At 34.8% G+C, this 19,653-nt stretch overlaps 1 protein-coding gene across 7 annotated transcripts in view; it reads left to right on the forward strand.

Annotated features, from left to right (window-relative positions):
* Gpc5 (glypican 5) overlaps positions 1-19,653 on the forward strand; it is a 1,306,099-nt gene that overhangs the window by 88,496 nt on the left and 1,197,950 nt on the right. The gene's annotated exons all lie outside the window — the stretch shown is intronic.

Consider the following 19,653-nt stretch of genomic DNA (forward strand, 5'->3'; position numbering starts at 1 on the left):
TATATGCAGTGTATTCCTTACCCGCCTGTCCTCTGGGTTTTATTTATTTATTTATTATTATTATTATTTATTTGGTATCAGGGATCAAACTCGGATCCTTGCGCTTGCAAGGCAGGCCACCGAACCGCTGAGCTAAATCCCAGGCCCAGGGTTTTATTTTTTAAAAATATATTAAATCCAATAATGGTCTTTTATGGAACAGTACTTGCTATAACTACTAAGAATGATGTATGCCCATTTATAATTACACTTAACAGTTTTATACATAGATCTAGCTTTGAGTCATTTTAATCGTATTTCTGTCCAAACCAACTTGATTTAAAATCTTTCTGTAGGTTATTATGTGTCAGATATCTTACTGAAGTCAGATATAGTTTATGCTTCTGATCAATATTATTTTTTATTTTACCAGTGAATTTTCTGCTACAAAGAAAAAAAGCCATCAAATTAGTCTGGCCTGGAAATTTTGTTATTTCCCATGCAGTTCTCTAAATGATGGTTCATTATTTCTGGACTTGTTCTAATGCCTCTAGGAGGGATGACAATTTTTTAGTTATTTCAAATATCCCTTCTTTTCTTCATGGTTTTAACTCATTTATTCTGTTCATTGCATTTAGCTTGATTTTATAATTGAGGTATACACTAACTCTCCTAGCCATGTGCAAATTAGCCTGCATCAAATAGTCCATAAAAATCTATACCATTTCTCATTAGGTAGCATATATTGAGGAAAGAGTAGAAAGGAGGGAAGGGAATTAGAAATGTTCACTGCAAGGAAGATAGGGGAACAGTTTCAGGGTCATTGTTGGGCTCATCATTTTCTGAATTTATACATTTTCAGAATTTATGTAAAGCAAACATGGGCTTGTTACTTTTGCCATTTCCTCCCATTTTAATTGCATTCCTAACGTTCTGAGATGAATCTGATTGCAAGAGACTTACTGTATATTCGTACATCTTCCTAAGGGCTTTCAGACTCTTTTCAACTCCGCCGGTGCTCCGTCATCTGACTCCCCAGTTTTATGGCTGTGTCTTCTCATTCTTGAGGTCTTGGCATCAATATTATCTCCCCATCCTCCACAGATCTCTACTTAAATCATCTTAAAAATGTTTTAGGTCTTGTGCTTTTTATATTTTTATAAATATATTGCACTTACTACCTTATTTTTTTCCCTGTTCTCTCTAGGAAATTTTAAGTTGTTTACTGAATGTATGAATGAATAAAACAAAAACAGAGCAGTCTGAGAGTGGTTGAGAGGTGGAGTGGGCCATGGTCTGCTGGTTTGGGTAAGATGTAGAAGGCAAGGGTTGTACACGAATGGGCTCTGAACTGGATGTAGGAAAGCTGGGGTTTATGTGGAGGTGAAGGGCAAGAACACAGGGTGGGCAATCTGGGATAGCAGTATGTTTTTAAATATGGTAGCCAAATCATATTTATGTGTGTTATTGTATTGTATTTATTTTGGTACTGGGTATTAGACCCAGAACTACTTGTGCTACATCCCCAGAATTTCATCTTTTTACTTTTTTTTTTCTTTTAAATTTCTGAGACATGGTTTCACTGAGTTGCCCAATCTGGCCTCAAATCTGTGGTCCTCTTGCCTCAGTTTCTCAGAGCGCCGGGATTTCAGGTGTACACCATCATGCCTGGTTATATTTTTAAAATTGTAACTGTTAGGGTGGAAGATGAATGAAAAGTGAACAGCCTAGTTATAGTGGGGTCGTCACAAAACTCCTGCAGGGTTTCACACAATTCATGAAGGGAACTTGGAAAGTTGCAGAGGGAATGAAAAGAAATGGTGGCAACGATGATTACTGTGAGGTAGTATGGGGTGCACACTGACATTGTTTTACAATAGTCTGTTGAAAAGGGAGAACAAGTAGGATGGATTTGGATTCCTCCTCGGGGAGCAGATGCGTGTTACTATCTAAGATTAAGGACAGGATATTAAGTACAGTGACTTCAGGTTTGGTACAGTTGAATTTGATGCATCAGTGTTCTGTCATTATATTCAAAAAGTAATATGTGTTTATATCTTGGGAAACAAAAATGTGAGTCCTGACAGGGAAATAAGCCTCAAAACAAATGAGGGTGAGGAGCGTGAAATGAGCAGAAAGTGAAGGGTAAAACTTAGATTACAGACACAGAAACACCAGGCTTTTTTCCTTCTAATTCTCTAATTGCTGCTTCTTAGTCAGTTTTGCTGTGTTTTCCTCACTCAATATGTCTTAAAAATTAAGCATTCATTTACATATGATTTCATCATTTTTCTGTCAACTTTTCTTTTGAACATGGCTCACAGTAGCTTTGATTTTTTTCCTAATAACTCCTGCTTCCCTTCTGCGGAGCCACTGTGGACAGTGGCACTGATGTGTTAGTTTTGTGTCTTGGTGCTGTTTGTTTGGTGGCCTCTTCCTTCTGTCAGACTTGTCTGTCATGGCCACTCACGACCTTGCAAGGCAGCTTTACTGGGGTGAAGCAGCTTCGTCTCCACTCTAGGTCAATCACTCCTCACGCCTCCATGTAAAAGGATCCCTTTCTAGTACATCAGCTTGCAGAATTTTCTGTATAAAAATTACCATTATGTGATATCTTTTATGTGTTTGTTTACTTACTGTCTGTATTTATAGAGTGTGAGCTCTGTGTAGCAGTCACTAACTGGTTATGTATTCTGAATTCTTTTTGGCTTCATTTGTGCCTAATTGTTTTCCCACCCAGGAAACTCTTCTCTTAGGATTCCTCTTGTCCTCATTTCCCTTTAGTTCTTTGCTAAAATCACAGGCTTATCACACAGGCTTTCTCTCCCTCTCCTATATCAAATGGACTCTCACTTCCACTCAATACTATTTTTATCTCTCTCTCTCTCTCTCTCTCTCTCTCTCTCTCTCTCTCTCTTCTTTCTCTTCTTTCTCTCTTTTTTTCTTTCTTGTACCAGGGATTGAACTCAGGACCTTGCACTTGTGAGGCAGGCAGTGACACCACTGAGCTAAATCCCTGATCCTCGTTTTATTTCTTAACAGCATGTTTTTATATGCTTATTTTCTCTTGCCATTAGAATGGAAACTCTTGATGAGAGGGACTTCGTTTTCTTCACAACTACGTCCTTAGAAGTCAGGAAGTTTTCTTACATGTAGCATTTGGTTAATTAATATTTGATGAATAACTAGTAGAATATAGAGAAATACAGGAGTGTCTTTTCCCAGGCAAGAGTTTTGGTCTGCCAGTGTGGTCACCTGATATTTTCCTACTGGTCAGTTTCCACTTATACTTGTAATCTGTCAGAAACACACAAGATGGGAATTTAGGGAGAGCCTCCATAGAAGAAAAATACAGAATACTCAGTTAAATTTGAATTTCAGAAAAACAACAGATATTTTATTCATATATAGGATGTGTAGCTGGGTTACATAGTTTGTATGGCTTACTTCCTGTTGGTGCCATTTGGAGATTGTCTTTGGAGCTGGATAGTAACAGACCTTGTTGGACAAGCCTGGGGCTTTTATTTATTTATCAGTTGATTATCTGGTGATCTTGTTCACTCAAAGAATTAATGGACTTGATTTCTTGATTTTTGGTTCATGTTATATAGCAATAAATACTTCATAAATATGTTTGAATGTGTGTGTGTTTGGATTGAACATAGGGCCTCCCACAGTGCTCTGTGTCCCTAGCTATACTCCATAGGCCTCAGCTGTACATCCGTTTTTTAACCTAGACATTGCACTGCAAATGCACAGTGTTTCTCCTTTAACACCAGACCTCCATCTGTTAGGTTTTAGTTTAACATCCTCTGTCCTGAAGTAATTAGTAACAGTAGCTTCTTTGGGAGAAGGGGGGAACTTAATTCTCAATCCTATTTCCCTTATTTGGTTTCTCCTTTTGTTTAAAAAGATGACTTAAAGGGGGTACAGATGGGAGGCTTGGATGGAGGGGGAGGGGACGGTGTTATCTCTTAATAAGATCGCCTCTTTGCCTCCTTTTGCTTTGTATATGGTAGGAAAGTCAGAAAAGAAGCTCAGAAACAGTTTGAGGATATTTAAGAAGTGGCTCAGGAAGAACTCTACATATCAGCCTTATAAAACAAAGCTACACCTGTATGTGTTAGTACCGCCCCGCAGCTCCAGCATTATCACTGATGACAGTTAGCATTCACAGAACCCTTGCAGCACAGCAGATGTGAGCTCCATCCTTGATATACCAAGTTCTTATCCCTCTTACAAACAAGGAAAACCAGACACATTCCTGAAATTTTTCATTATTCAATAAAAATGACTGAACATAAATAAATAAAACTTGCAAGCTAATAATTTAAGGAAATAGTATTGAAGTGTAGGGAAAGGAAGAAGAATAAAGGATGATAAAGGTAGAAACTAACCAGAAAAAAATCAGTATACTTAAAATAATTACTATGCATGCTTCATTAAAAAATAAAGGGATAAAATTTAGTGCCAGAGACTCTAAACATGGAAAAGTAATTAAAAAATGTGAACATACCGTAGGTATGGTAGGACTTTTTTTCCACTTTTTCACTAAAATTTCTAAAGAACATGAACCAGCAGGAATCAACTCAAAGAGAGGATTGTGAAAAATTCTGCAATGCAGTGACAAAGTTGAGAATACCATTTGTCTTTGAGCTCACACCTTCCCAAAACAAGCAAATTAAAGACTTATCAAAAAAAAGACTTATCAGACATACATGAATTTATTAAAAATTTCTTTTAGATGGTTATGAAGCAAATATTTGCATTAATAAATAGGACATTTGCATCTCTTGAGTGACCAGTGATTTTGAACATTTTTTCATATGTTTTCCATTTCTACTTGTTCATTTGAGAAATATCTGTTCATTTCAGATGCCCATTTTTGGACTGGGTCTTTAACTTTGGGAGGTTTGATCTTTTCAAAGTTCTTTCTATATTCCAGATAGTAGACCTTTGTCTGAGAAACAGCTGGTAATTTTTTTAATATATATTGTGAGTTGTACTTCACGTTGTTGGTGGTTGCTTTCACCATGCAGAAGGTTTTTAATAAGTCGAGATCCCTGTTGTTGATTCTTTGTGCTAGTGCACATGGGACTGAGGTTTTGTTCTTAAAGTCTTTTCCTACACCAGTGTCTAACCTATCTTCTAGCAGGTTTAGTGTTTCTGTTTTAATATTTAGATCTTTGATCCATTTCAATTTTAGTTAGTGCATCGCGAGTGATATGGGTCTGCTTTTTAAATTTTGGTAAGTTGAAACCCAGTTCTTCCAGCACCATTTATTAAAGAGGTTATCTTTTCTCCAGTGAGGGTGTTTGGCTCTTTTGGGATTTCACCTCACTCCAGAAAGAATGGCTACTATCAAGAAATCAACCAATAACACATGCTGGCAGGGCTGTGGGGAAAAAGGAACACTTGCTCATTGTTGGTGGGAGTGTGGACAGGTGAAACCACCGTGGAAATTAATAAAAAGATACCTCCAAAAACTAGGATGATGGGGTACCATTTGGCCCAGCTATTCTCCTGTTGGGTATCTTCCCAAAATAATTAAAAGCATCATACCACAGTGATATATGTACACCCATGTTTATAGTGGCAAGTTTGTAATAGCTAAATCTTGGAAACAATCCAAATGCCCATGAACTGGTGACTGGATAAAGGAGATGTGGGTTTAAAAAAAAATAAAATGGAGTACTACTCAGCCATAAAGAATGATAAACTACAGACATTTATAGCAATGGATGTATATCGAGGCCATCCTCTTAAATGAAATAAATAGGACACACGTGTGTAAATAACTGAATTGTTTCTCTGGTGTGAGAAACAAAATGTAAATAAGAACCAAAATGTAGAATAGATAATGTGAAATAGGAAACAAAGGTGCAAAGGGAAAGTGAGGTGGGGGAAAGGAAAGAAGGGAAATTAAATATGAGAAAAGAAAAAATAGAAACAAAGCTTTTGTAAATAGGGAGGGAAGCAGAATGGGAAAAACCAAGAACTAAGATGTATCTTATACAGGGACAAATCCCCAATGATGAATGTGATCATAATCTATACCTGAAATGCACCAATAAAATTAATTAAAAATAATTAGGCCATCTTAGCACACCGAGGAGGTACACTGCCAAGTACTATATTATCATGGCTCAAAAATTTGACAGAGAATTCATGAGGGGGGCTCATTATCATTAATATTGATGTAAAGTTACATAAGTGAAAAAAAATCACAATTAGTATGACTTATTTCAGGTTCACTAGAACCATTCAGTACTATGAAATCTATCAATAAGTCTCATCATAAATAAAAGATAAATATTGATATGTTAGAAAAAATTTTATAAACGTTAACTTCACACTCTTTACAGTGAGATGATATTTCTTCAAATTTATTTTTTAAAAAGTATATAACTCTGAAATGCACAGGCAACAAGGCAGGGATTTTTTGTAACTACCTCCTAAGTTTTTTGAAAGTGCAAAGCATGGAAGGATATTCCTTCACTGGAGTTATACAATCCAAAGTTGCCTCTGAGCTTAATTTGTAATGTGATATGTCAAAAGTATTTTTAAGAGAGCCAGGAAAAATACCAGAAATCACACAGTCATCCTTCATTAATGGCATTGTTTTGTAAGTAATATAACTGGATAAATAAATTGGAACTTTAGTTATTGAACAAGAGAATTACTGACTTATTGTAATAAAACAAAATGATCAGAAATAATGCAGAATGTAGTCAGATATTAACATTGCTTTTATATAATAATGATTTGGTAATTTAAAACAAATGATAAAGAATTTTATGCAAAGTGGTAAATGGACTATCATTAGTAATAAACAGATCTAAAGCTGGAAACATGAATTATAAAAATTACTGGTAAGATCAATCTTGATAATCTTGCCCTAATAGATATTGAATATTGTTATACAAAAAATTTTTGGTATCAGGAATAAAACTCAGGATCTTGTGCTTGCAAGGCAGGTGTGGCGCCACTGAGCTAAATCCCTGGCCCATGTTTTACATAATTAAAATAATGCAACAAGAGTCTAGAATTGTGAGGTGTTCCAGGAAAAAAAAAAAAAAAAGAAAATAGAAACTCTCAAGAAAGTGCATAATAATAATTGGAAGATCACTCTTGCTCTTGAGATAATTAAATATAATTGACTTGGGTCAGTCCGATTCTATATCATCCCTGGAAATTCAAGGCTCTTCCCTCTGGATAAGTGGTGGGAACGTTTATTCTCTAGTCCTCCTCTCACATCTGGACTTTTAGCTTCCTGTTTGCTGTGCTCTATCAGACCTTGTGTAAAACTCAATTCCTTGTTCAAGTTTTCCTAAGTAAAAATGAAAACCAGAGAGCCAGTCAAGCCTATTCTAAGTTAGTTGCCTCTCCTTGCTGTTTTCATAGCCCCCATTTCATTAGCCACCTTTACCTGCTTTTGTCTCTCCTCTTTAGTCTTTGCTAGTCAACTTTTAAAAAAATTTCCCTCACTGTCATTTTAGCAGAATGTGTAGCGGAGATCCAATAAATTTATAGATTTAAGGTATCATTTTAATTGGCAATCTCCTCCAGTAACTACTTTTGAAACAAGTGATATGATATTTTAAAGATGCTCTCATCTTTTGAAATTCAGTTTTTTGATTAAATTTTAGGGAATATCAAGATTTTAAGCAGTTCAAAGTGCTAGCATTTCATTTTACTCTTTGTAGCTAGAATGTATTATGAAACATGGGAATTAATATTTTTGCATTTATTTCATGAGATGTGGGCCTTGCATAGCTTACTTCATTTTAAACTTCTCCAGAAATATGTGAGTGAAAATTAAGGATTGGAAAAGCTAATGACTTTGTTGAGATCAGGAAAAGAAATAGCATATTGGAGTCCAAGTCTTTGCTTCTCAAGCCTATGCTCTTTTATTGCATTCCATTTTCTCTTAGGAATAAACTTTTACTCTTTAGAAATGAGTAATTACTTTGTTAATTTAAGTAGAGCTTCATAAATAATAAGTCTGAACTAAGCAGATGACCATAAGAATGAGAATAAAAAGAAAAGTGCAATCTAGTAATCCTGTTGTTATACTGTTACTTTCATCCTCTTTATTTAACGAATGCTCAGAGTCATTAATCTCACTCTTGTTTCTATGGGCTTTGGTAGTGTTTCTCTTCCTTATCATTAAGAGGGTATTGCCCAATATTACAAAAGTACACAAAATTCTGAAAGCAAAAAGGGCTACATGCCAATAAACTCTTTTGAGTCTATGGATAATATAGAAACAAAGCAGTTTACAAAGGCATAAATAAAAACTGTTTCTATAGACACCAGAAGCATTCTATATACCAGAGTGTTTGAGAAAGGCAGAGATATTTAAGCAAAGTTACAGAACAAATTACCTTTTTTTAAATTTATTAATTTTATTGAGTCTATTGGTACATTTTAGGGATACAGTACAGTTACATTCATTGTTGGGATCATGTACCTCTACATGGCAAATCTTGATTCTCATTTTTTCCCCTTACCTCTGCCCTCCCTTCACCCCCTCCTCCCCTCAGAACAAATTACTTTTACAAATCTTTAGAAGTATTTAAAATAACAACACTTGAATATTAAAAATTTTAAAATGTGGCTGACTGTGGATTACTTTTATCGATAATTTGGGTAGTAAATAGTATTTTCTCTTAATTCGTATTTGTTTATTATAGCTAATTAAATAGGAGTTTGAAGACCATTATTAAAGCAAAACATCAACTGTAAAAAAAAAGAAAAATATAGCAAATAGTATGGAAAGTGCAAGTGACATTGGCTCTTCATTCCCACTCACAATGCTGACCTCACTGGTTGGTGTCTTGGTAGGCTTTGCTTGTCTCTGGTGCCTTGGTGTTTGGTAAACACTAGTCTTGCTTTGAAGGTGTTTTTTTTTTTTTTTTCTATCATGTTATTACATTTAAATCAGTGAACTGAATTTCCCTCCGTCATGTGGCTGTAGCTCATCTGATTGGTTGAAAGCATTAAGAGAGAAGGGCTGAGCACAGAGGAAGAAGAAAGTCTTCCTGCAGGCTGCCTTTGGAATTACGACTGCACCAACTCTTTGGATCTCCAGCCTGCAGACTTGCCTTACAGATTTCAGTCTTGCCAGCTCTTACAAGTCCATGAGCCGGTTTCTTAAAATAAATTCCTCTCATGTATATTCTACCTTGCTACTTTTGTTTCTCTAGAGAACCCTGATATAGTGCATATAGCTTATTTTTAAACAACAGTAAAATAAACCTGTCAAACCTTGGCAAATGAGGGTAGCTTAGCAGACACGTAGTAAGTTAATTATGTTCTGTAGAATTGGTAATTTGGTATTTTTGGATACCTGTCCAAGAATAACCAAAAATAATTATAGTTTAATGATTGTTTAGAGATTTGAGTATTTAAATTGGCTTTGATAATCTAGTTTCAAATTCAGTAGTTACATTTATATGTAGTAATGGATAACTCTAATTAACATTCTCATGGAGGTTCAAAGTAAAATCTCCATGATGGTTATATTATTCTTCCTGACAGGGAGAAAGGCCAAACCACCTGTTCACATTTGATATCTGCCCAGTTGTTTATCTTGTGTTCCTCTTCACTCAAATAAACAAAAGTGGCTCAGCTTCTAAAATTGCCAAGCTGCCGTTATTTCCTAAAACTTGAAATGAATTCAGGAAAATTTAATGGAAAGCGTTTTTACAATTGAAATCACGGTGGAATGTCTCTGTTTTTCATTTAAGTTCCACAAGATTGAGTGTTGCTCTAGGAATTGAAGTTGGAGTGGGAGAGAAACATATGCAGCCAAGAACTTTGGTGCTCTTTATAAATACCGAGTAAAACACAAGAACCATTACATCGACACAAAGGAATGCTATCTCTTTCCCATCTTTCTTTATTTACAATTTTCTTACCAGCACAGAGTGTTCCTATATATTTTTTAACAGTGACATTAACTTAAATACCTACATACTGTTAATGAATCAAATATAGATTTCCTCTATACTCATGATTCTTTTGTTAATGGCACACAATCTTTTTGATATAGAATAAAAAAATGTAAAATAAGGATCACATGGTTTAAAATGGCTAATATCAAGCACCCAGGATGTGAAGACAAGAGCACCTTTACAAACTGTTGGTGAGACTATAAATTGGTACAACAATTGTGGAAAACAATATGGAGGTACCTCAAAAAATTAATAATAGAACTACTGTATGATGCAACAGTCCTACCCCTGGACACATGTCCAGAAACATTGAAATCAATCTGGTGAAGAAAGGCTTGCAGTTTCACGTCAAGGTGGCATTACTTGTGGTAGTGAAGATATTAAATCGCTTTAAGTGTCTCTCAGCTGATGATCTGAGAGAAAAGTGATATATACACAAAAGAGTGTTTTTCAGTCTTCAAAAAGAGGGAAATCTTGCTATTTGCAATGACATGGGAGATAGTAATCTAATTTATATAAACTAGACACAAAGAAAGTACTGAATGATTTTTACGTGAACTCTGAAAGATAAATGCATAGAAACAGACCATGGAATGGTGGGTAGTAGGGGGATGCTGGCATTGGGAATGGGAAGACATCAGTAAACGTTAAAACTATGTAGGATGAATACATTTGAGAGCCCGAATGTACAGCAAGATGACTAGAGCTAATAATTATATATCTCACATCTGCCGAGAAGGTAGATCTTAAAAGTGTTTTCACTGTACATACATACACAAATGTAACTATTGTAGGGCTGTGTGTGTATCTTAGTGGTAGCATGAGACCCTGAGTTCAATCCCCAGCACCATAAAAATAAAAAAAATATTATGAAGTAATACGTATGTTAATTAGTTTAATTTAGTAATAATTTCATAATGTACATGTAAAAACATCATTATACACTTTAAATGCACGTGCTTTTATTAAAAAGTGCATGATGCTAATTAGAGTTTGTGAGAATAATTTTAGACAGCTATATGGTATCCATTAGTTGAATTCTGTTCATTTACTGGTTTAGGACTTATTTTTCTTTATTTTTTTTTCAAATTTTATTTTTTTACTAATAAATGTTTGCAGCATGCAATGATTATATTTTTCATGAGTAATGAGTACACGTACTTAAAACTTCTGAATTCGTTTTTGCCTTCCGCATCCTAGTCCTCCAGTCCAGTTCCCATTTTCAAAAGATCTGTCTCCCTATTTCCTATTATTTTTCAATATGTTGCATTTTATTTATATTTTTTGTTTCTCATAAAAGAAAAACCATACAATATTTAAGCTTGAGTATCTGATTTATTTCACTTTGCATTATGATCTCAAGGTATCTCTGCTTACCTACAACTAATTCGTTTATCCTTCTTTATGGCTCTACTGTGTATAAATATATTTTCTTTATCCATTAATCTGCTGATGGACATATAAGCCTCTTCAAAGATGGAGTTATTACATATTGTGCTGCTATCAACCTTTCTATTCATGAATCACTGTTAATAAGATATCCTTACCTCTTTTGGGAAGATATCTAGGAGAATAGCTGGATCAAATGGCATTTCTGTGTTCAGTGTGTGTGTGTGTGTGTGTGTGTGTGTGTGTAATCTCTAATCTCTATTTTTCTTTCTTTCTTTCTTCCTTTCTTTTTTTTTTTTTTTGTACTGGGGATTGAACTCAGGACCTTTTGCTTGAAAGGCAGGCACCAAAACCACTGAGCTAAATCTCTGGCTGTAATCTTTATTTCTGTAATGGTTGTATTAGTTTAAATTCTCACCAACAGTGTAGAAGGGTTCTTTTTTCCCCCGTAGCTTTTTTGGTGTTTGTGTCTATTTAATTTCTTTTTTTTTCCTCATTGAGTTTATTGGTACCTTTTAGGTATACAGTACAGTTACATTCATTATTGGGATCTTGTACCTTTACATGACAGGTGTTGGTTCTCATTTTTTCCCCTTGTCTCTGCCCTCCCTTCACCCTCTACTTAATTTCTTGATGATGGCCATTCTTTCTGGAGTAAAATGGAATCTCAGTGTTATTTTCATTTAATGGCTAGAGATACAGAATATTGTTTCATGTATTTATGGGCCATTTGTACTTCTTCTAAGTGTTCATTTTTGATTGGATTGTTTATTTTGGGGCAGTATAATTTTTTGAGTTGTTTATATATTCTAGATATTAGTTCTCTGTCTGAGGAATACCTGGCAGTTTTTTCTCCCATTCTGTAGGTTGTTTGTTCACTCTGTTGGTGGTTTCTTTTGTTGTGCAGAAGCTATTCACTTTGGTGTAATCACATTGGTTGATTCTTGGTGATATCTGTTGTGCCATTGGAATTCTGTTGAGAATGCCTTTGCCTATGCTTATGACTTCGAGAGTTTTACCTATTTTGTCTTTCAGCAGATTAGACCTTTGATTCATTTTAATTTTAGTTTGGTACATGGTTTAGAGTCAGTCTTTGGCATGTGGAGAGCTAGTTTTCCTAGCGCCATTTATTAAAGAGGTTTTTTTCAGTGTATGTTTTTGCCCTTTTATCAAAGATTAGATAGCTAACACTGCCTAGGGTTGTTTCTGCATCCTGTGTTGTATTCCATTGACCCACAAGTCTGTTTTTCTTGTTTCCAAAACTACTTGATGTCTGAGACTATGATGTCTCCCATTTTGCTCTTTTGCCTAGGATGGCTTTTGGTATTCTGGATTTCTTCTGGGCCCATATGAATTTTACGATTATTTTTTCTGGTTTTGTGTGGAATGCTATTGGCATTTTTACTGAGATTGCATTATATTTGCTTTGAGAGTTAAAATTGTTTAAGTCAGTTTTGGAGATAGAACCACTATGACAATATTTGTTCTATTTATCCAGGAATAGTGAATATCTTTCCAAATTCTGATGTCCAACTCGATCTCCTTTTTCAGAGTAATGTAGTTTCTTTGTAGAGGTTTTTTACTTCCTTGGTTAGGTTAATTCCTAAGTCTTTAATTTTTCTTGATATGATTGTGAGTGGTATTTTTTCCGGCTTTACATTAGTTTTCTTCCTTTCAGGTTACATTATCCTGGGCTACAGTGGGTACGTAGGAACAGTGTGTGGGTATTCCACACAGATATTACTTTCTTTTTTTTTTTTCGGTGCTAGGGATCAAACGCAGGTCCTTGTGCTTGTAAGACAGTTGGCGAAACCACTGAGCTAAATCCCCAGCCCCAGATATTACTTTCTGCTACTATTGCTGCATCCAGGAATCATCACCTGTTACCCCTCATTAATAGGGGCTGAGGGCCACTCAGTGAGTAGAGGAGAGAGCATATTCTGTCCTTTCCCGGTTCTTTGCTTACCATGGTATCTTACACTTAGAGTGAAACTTATAAACAAGTATTTGTTTATTTAAATTCCCATTGTCCATCAAAAATGTCAAAACAATTGCAATTATATATGTCTACCATATTACTTATCTTAAAAAAATCCTCTTATTTTGCTCTTGTATGTTTACCATTACTGTCAAATTAAAGTCAGGTATGTAAATGTAAACATTGAAATTCCTACAACAGAATATTGAGTGCCAGAAATATATTTATTAATATTTATGTACACAATAGCCTCTGGATTTTGCATCTTTCTTCTCTTCTTGAATGTTACAGGATGTTTCTGTATCCAGATGTGCATCTTTCATGTGGAAATAAATAGTTCAGAGATGTAAAGGGATTTTACTTTTTTCCAATAATTAATCATATTCTATTAGTGAAAATTCCCTCTAGAGCATCTTGGGGGATTTGGTAAATTACATGATCAATAAAATCATAAAGAATGTTTGTATGCCAATAATTTATATGCCTTAATTTAAATGTCATTTGGTGCTGAATATTAAAATCTATTGGTGGCATATACCACTCATTATGTTATGTCTAATTTCAAGAACTTATCTAATAAATGGCTATATTATGTGATAGCATCAGCAAGACTTGTGCTTCTGAGACCAGCTTGATTTCTGCCTGTATTCTTGAAATGATGGGTATTTAAAGTTCTAAAGATTTAAAGCTTAATGTTGTTACTTGCTTTTTCTTACACCCCATTTTACTAACAGATTGTCTGTGTCATTTTTATGGAGAAGTGGAATAAAATGAATAAGGTTCCTGGAGTGAATAGAGGGGAAAGCAGAACTTTACATTGCGTGCCAAGAAATTCAATTACTCAATTGGTGGTGTCTCAATTTCTTTTCAATATAATACGCTACTTTTGGTTCAACATACATAGAGTTCTCAGTTCATTTTTTTATTTCACTGCAGTTGCTGTAATGTTTTTCTAACTGTGTAACACTTAGAAGTCGACATAAAATTGAGGCTTCCATCAGCAATTTAGGTAAGAGATAGTAAATAATAATCAATACATAGCTCATGTATTATACAAAATAGACCTAAATTATTCTGAGTATCAGGTGAAGTAAGATACTAAACATTATTTTCTACCTAGCAGGATGTACAAATTTGAATTTCTTCTGCAGGAGAGGTAATTAGTTGAGAACATGGAGGTTTGAGGACATGGAAATGATAAAATAAGAAAGATAGAAAAATTTTCCGCAGCTAACATGTAAATTTATGGTTCTTGAAAATTTTGATTCAGAGGGTCAAACTACCCATTGAATTTAATTGTCTGGATAAGGGATGGTGTCAAGACAGGAAGGAAATGTTTTAGTATATATGTAAGGCACAGTGTTGTTCCTTTTCCAGTTACATCTTCGTCATTAGTTTTCCCAGCATTTGTTAGACCCTCATGGGATGCACTGTGCTGGGATTGGCAATAGAAAGGTGAATTTCATTTGCTGGGACTTAAAGAATCTTGTCAGTTTGGGTAGGGATAAATGAAGAGCTAGAACCAGTGTCTTCCTCGACTGAAATACAGAGAAAGCAACACTTATTTCTTACAGAATGGATAAAAGTTGAATTCAGAAATACAGTATTGTTTCAAGTACTGGGTAGAGAATGTTAGATTAGAAAATTGGAGCCCAGAAGTCTAGATTTCATTTTTGCCATTATGGTACTTTATGTGACTGGCAAGGAGTTTTGCCTTTCAAAAGGGAACTGCAGAACTTGTCAAATAAATACAAGTCTCCACGTAAGAGGCTGTGACACTTGTCATTTTCAGAATGTTTCTTTGCTTATGTTGGAGTTTTGAAAATAATAATAGCTGATTTTATTATATTTTGGTTAGGGTACATTGGTATAATCAATACACAAAAAATCACTTTTTGACATATGACAGGAGACATTGTTTTGCTTAGCTATGTTTAACATTTCAGAAAGCTTAGATATTTGTATGTTTGTATTTTATTTATGTCTGTCAGGCCTTCTTAAAAACAGAGTTTCATTTACCTTTAAATCATTTAAAAGTTATTTAAATTATGTAAATAATATCAAAATTATTTAAATAGCATCATATAAACATTTACATGTTAATTGGATGTTTTGAATTTTATTTTGAAGGGAAAGTAAGGAAGTGCAAATAATAGTCAAATTTTTAAATAAAATTTACAGATTTACTGTATATTTCAATTATACCTTGTAATCTTTGTAATAAAGATTTCATTTGATTTACACATTAGCATTGTGATGTAAATGAATAAAACTTCCAAGTTGTCCCTATTCTTAATCCTACTTATCATCTTATCATAAAATATTATATTGAGGCTGTTTGAGTCCTATAGTACCATTATATAGGATAGGTATCTCAGAAATTCTGGTTTGGTAGATTCCACTTACTAAATAGAGTTGCTCACTCTTATGGATGCTAATAAATTCCTCCAAATTGTCCCCATTGAGGGAGACATTTTAGAATGTTCTTCGGTTCTTTTGCAACCGTGAAATCTACCTCTGAAGAGTAACAGTTGAAGGCTGGTATAAGTGAGGTAGGTTTCACAATATTTTGAGTAACATATCTGATTTACAGTTTAAGTGTAGTTATAACACATTATATTTAAAGCCTTATTCTGTAACATTGAATTTTGCACAGAAATGAATTACAAAGAGTGGTTCCTTGTTTTACTCAAAGATAACCCAATGTTTATTGAATAGCTAGTTATCTAGGTCATGCTAAAACCTGAAGTGGCTTTTTAGTAGTGTTTGTGAATAAAGCAAAGATCATAGAAAATATTTTTTGTATGAAAATTTTATTCTAACCGAGTGACTTTTTTTGAGCTACTGAGAGGAAAAGCAGCTATTAAAGAAAAAAATCCTAGCTTTCTATTTAAAACTCACACAGGCAAGATACTTGTTAGTACAAATGTTGAAAATTGTAACCCTAGGCTTCTTTAGGAACTTGTCCCTCTCTCTTGTGGAAGAAAACAGAGCTGCGCATCTCATTATTAGGTATTAGGTACACTTGAAAATAGTAGGGAACAGATGTCTTTATAAATAGTCCATATTCAAAGAATACAAAGAATAGCTTTATCTATATGCTTCCCTGTCTTGTTTGTTATACAAAAGTAACAGCTTGAGTAAAACCTTGTGCATTGTGCACTAAATAGGAAATGGTAAATGTGATGAAACTTTAGAGAGTAAATACTTTGGATGTGACTTCTCACTTGTATTCATTTGCGAGACTTTGCCGATCGACTTGTGTTTCCTGATGGAGATTGGTGGCTGAAATGACATGTTTCATTCTTCCCAAGTTTTCAAAGTCTCTCAGAAAAAGCTTTCCACTAATATGACCAAATTTGTTATTTCCAATGACAGGAATTTGTCATAAAAACATTTTTGTGGGGACACAGCTAACTGAAGATTTTGAATATATTCAAGAAATTATTCAATATTTGATGATTTGGCATGGGAATTAGGCAAGTATTTGTAAGAAAGGCTTAATTAACTTCTTACTGGAAAAATTAAAGAGGGCGAATTAAGGAAATTGACATTTGAGCGAAGAGTATGATGTGATTTTCACAAAAATCCTGAATATTCATTTTATAATTGCCATTATTAAAGCTTTGGCTAAAAAACAATTAAGTTGCAAATGGTCTTGAAGAGGAGGAATTCAGCAGTTGTGTACTCCGACTGCAGGAAGGTGTCATAAGGTCAATCAACCAAATGATTCTCAATAGAGACAAGTGCCAAAGAAACTAAAAGTCCAAAATAAATGAGCTGTGTTGCTAAATGCTGCCTCCCCCTAACTTATTCACTTATATACGTGGCTTCTGGTCAATCGTTTCTAAAGATGAGAAGCTTGACTCGACACGGACCTTGTTATACCTACATTGTCCATTTAATCAATTTAATTTTACAATCTGTTTGAATGCGTTTTGAATTCTTCTGGGCTTCGATGAAATAAGTAAGGAACAGAATAGAATGAAATAGGCTTTAGTAAAATATATCTGATCAAATGGAAAAGAACAAACAATAGTCATCAGCAAACAAATTACTACTTGAGAACATGGAGATTCATAATCACATTAGATGGTTGGTATGTGATGGTATTGGACAGGTAAAGTGATTTATACTGTGATTTAAGGAGTGGGAATATTAAGAAGAAAACCATGTAGATCAATTGAAAATCAGGAGCAGATCCAGCAGCTGCAGAGAGAGATGGACACAGGCTGATGAAGCCAGGTGACTTTTCTAAGAGATCCCCAGTTCTTCCTGTCCTTTTGAATTTCTTTTCATTGATTCTTAAAGAAGTGTTATAATCATCAGCCTGGAGAAACCTAGTTGGACTCGAAGTGGTATTAATAGCTCTATTTTCATTTTCTCCATGGGTCAGCTTATATTTTCTGAATAAAATACCCCACATGACAATCTGGAATTTAAAATACCCAAATGTCCATGTGGAAAACTGATTTGAAGCTTGTGCCAGGAAACTAAATAATATAAATTTTTTGACCTTGTAGAACAGACAGTCATGGGAATGTCATTAGTTAGTAACAGTGAAAATGCTGCACAAGAGAATTTTACAGAGGGGTCTGCAAGCACTATAAAAGGATAAATAAGACAGCCAATGCCACTGCAAGGAACTAAAACTTGGACAGGTCTATTGATGCCTTTGAGTAACCTCCACAAATCTTTGTCTAACACCTGTTCAGAGAAGTGGATATCAATTTGGAGATAATTAGGTGCTTGAATCTTGTATATGATTCCAAATTTAAATATTTAGAGCCTCCTAAAACCTACTCCTTCTGACTCTGAATCAGAGACTTGCTGTCTAGAAGATTGCAGTTAATGAAAACAGGGAAGGGGATATTTCAGATGAAATATTCTCGACGCTTTCTTATTTTTAATGAAATACGAAGCAGCATTTCTTTGCTGCTGCTCCCCTCCGAGAGTTTACACTGAAGCACAATAATACACTTTTTTTGTGTGAAAAAGAATAGTTTATCTACCCTGCTGAGCAGTCAAAGCAGCATTTGTCTTGGAAGGCCATTATAGATGATATATTGCTTGCCTACAGTGGAGATATTTCATGATTATGTATTAAGATTTAAAAATAAATTAGCTCAGAAACAACAGAAAGTAATTTTCTATTATTACGGTTGAAAACTGCATTTTCTCCACCCTCATTAGTTATAGAAACTCTGTGTATACACATACACACTCACATACACATTTATACATTAAGTGCACATTCATATTCACTTTAGTGTATTCTTTTATTTTAAATGCTCATTGCCTGTGAAACGCTTAGCAAGTTAACTAAATTCTTTATGCCTCAGCCTTTATGTCTGCAAAATGGGTACTAAGAGCTTTTGTAGGACAACTTGGAGTAGTGCCATTCTGCATTTAGAATTCAAAGAATATTAAAGGTTTTTGTGGAAATCCATGGAGAGACAGAGAGGGTTGTTTGTGTTGCAAATCAAGTTGCTGAAACTAAGCCTTCATTGTATTGGAATAAATCCTCCTAGAGAAACAGAGAGTGACTGAGGGAGTTTCAAAATGTAACTCAGTGGTGGCTACTGCAAAGCTAGGAATCTAATTTCCCCACCACCCTTGGTGCCTCTGTTTGATGAACTACTGAATCCTGGTAATAGTATGGCCTAAAGTCCCATTTTTCTCTTACCCATCTCTTCATGCTTTGGCCATTGCTGTATCCTCCAGACTCTTACAGCAGTATTCCAACCCGGACTCCTCAAAGCTGGATAGAGTTCTCCTCTACAAGTGCAATTCTAAATATATCCATTCTCAAACTCACTGAGTGGCTCTTTATTCCCTTCATGAGCAAATCCAAAATCCTTTAAATGGCTTGTGATGACTCTGTGAGGCCTTGCAAACCATTTCTTCTTAGAATTCTGTTTATCGCTTCCTATTTGTTCTCCTCGCTATCTTGATTTTAGCACTTTCTTTCATACCTCAGGAAAATTCCACGTGCTATTTTTTCTTTAGCCCAGAATTTTTTTCTCTTACTCTCTGGCATTGGCTAGTTGATTTCAGGCTTAGCTGAGATAGCACCCTTTCAACAGAGAGCACATTTATGGCATTCTTCATAGACACAAATCACCTTTACTCTGTGCCCTAAACCCAGTTCTTTAAGATTCATCAGGTCTCCCAAATATTCTCTGTTTGTTTCACAACACAGGATCCTGCTATTTTGTGCTGTATGTGGAAGCGTGAGGAATGTGTCTGGAAGATAGTAATGTGCATTTGCCTTTCCTTTGTCTCACAGAGAGTAGTTCCTTTAATATGGTTCCACTTATGCCTTTGAACCACAAGACTAAAACAATA

This window comes from Fukomys damarensis, unplaced genomic scaffold (genome assembly GCF_012274545.1).
Source record: "Fukomys damarensis isolate Sample0158 unplaced genomic scaffold, DMR_v1.0_HiC HiC_scaffold_6, whole genome shotgun sequence".
Taxonomy (NCBI): Eukaryota; Metazoa; Chordata; class Mammalia; order Rodentia; family Bathyergidae; genus Fukomys; species Fukomys damarensis.